This window comes from Dermochelys coriacea, chromosome 2, assembly GCF_009764565.3.
Source record: "Dermochelys coriacea isolate rDerCor1 chromosome 2, rDerCor1.pri.v4, whole genome shotgun sequence".
Classification (NCBI taxonomy): Eukaryota; Metazoa; Chordata; order Testudines; family Dermochelyidae; genus Dermochelys; species Dermochelys coriacea.
In genome coordinates, this window is record NC_050069.1 from 200,706,537 (window position 1) to 200,708,186 (window position 1,650).

General features: G+C 42.4%; 1 long non-coding RNA gene across 1 annotated transcript; it reads left to right on the forward strand.

Annotated features, from left to right (window-relative positions):
• The first annotated feature begins 441 nt into the window (after positions 1 to 441).
• Positions 442 to 1,201, forward strand: LOC119852033. The gene is made up of 2 exons (XR_005291497.1): positions 442 to 530; positions 917 to 1,201. It is a non-coding gene; the product is annotated as an uncharacterized LOC119852033 (long non-coding RNA).
• Positions 1,202 to 1,650: the final 449 nt, after the last annotated feature.

Here is a 1,650-nt window from a genome sequence, read left to right on the forward strand (position 1 = left end):
TACAGCCCTTGCTGCAAAAATCACGTGATTGTGCACAAATCTCAGCTTTCCTTTAAAAATATTTTTTTTTTAAAAAAGTTTCTAGCTTTCTTGGGTGCAGAGAAAAGTCTGAAAACATGAAACAAATGCACCCTAAAGGCCCAGAAACCAGAAGGCAAATAGAAAGAATCCAACATTTATTATTAAAAAACAACAGCCCCTCATAGGTTTAAAGACTTCATTCTTTGTATAAGAACTGAGCTCAATCCCTAATGTGCTGGCAATCCCCATCTACTGTTAGGAGTTATCAGACAGCCTTTAGCGTACTTTGATCTATGCTAAGGGACTGGTCTGGTGCACAGAAGCACCAGATTACAGGGTGTGCAAAAATCACCTTTGTATCCCCTCCTTCTACACTGAGTGCTCTAATCTGCGTCAGTTGTGCTCTCTGTTCCCTAGTCACACCCGCAACAGCAGCAGCTGGGAGGCTGGGTGTGGGACAGGAACCACTGCAGCAGCTCTGCACTGTTATGGAAGGGAAAAGTCTCCAGGTAGCTCTCTCCACCTGGTTTAGGGCGGATTGAATCACTACATTTATAAGAGGGTTTAAGCAGGCTGATATGATTTTTGAACTTATTGCAATGCAGTTTGTGGGATTCTTGGCACACTCCTGTGGGCATTTGCACAGATTCTCGTTAGTATCACCTTTGATATAAAAGGTTTGACATTTATTAATTAACAGAGCAGCATGTGACAGGGATGGTGTGTGACCAGGAACAGTACCACAGTTTGTTTTTTTCCTGTGGAAACATGAAAGTTACTAGGGGGCTTGGTTTAATTTCTGTATATCCTATAGCGATAAAGCAATACAGGTCCCATTCCTAAAATCCCAACACAGTTTGTTCAAGTTTAATGCTTCTTTGTTCTCTGCCCCTAGGCTCACTGACTCAGTCACTCTTTTTTTTGTGGATGAACCTGCTTCTTTCCTTGACTGGAAGATAGGATCGCTCAAGAGGATGACTAGAGCCTGTGTTACAATAGAAATGCAGTTCTATTTTGCTGCTCCCAAAAAGACTCAGGTTTCCTTGTGGTTTGTTTCCCACTCTGCAATTTGTTGCTGCTTCACATCCAATTCTGCCACCCAACTGCAAATAGGCTGAGCAGACAAGGCTCTGTCTGTGCACTCTGCATGTAGGTGGTACATGTACATACCAGAGGAGAGCGATGCCAAGAGATGATGCCTCTTGTTTTCTTGTCCAGGCTCCAGGCACAGACTCCAGATGTACTTGTACCACAGAGTACCAGTGTTTGTAGGACTGGAGACACAATTGCCAGAATATGAACAAAATAATGAACCACTCCTCTGAAAGCTTCCATTCCCTCTATTGTCACTGATAGCCACAACATGCATTTCTGATGCAAAAATCTCTCCCTCAGTTCAGAATAAATTTCATGTCTACAGTCCCAGTTGGATGAATAAAGCTTTGCTCTCTACAGTACATTTCCAGTCATGAACATCCTTTAATGTGAACTAGTCCACTACATACAATCTATGCAACAGCTTTGAAATAAAACCAGAGGGTAAACATATAGTTCTACCTTGTGTTTTGGGCAAGTGAAGCAAGGTGGTACACTGAAATGAGTGGCATTTCTCTGTCTGTCCTAGAAATT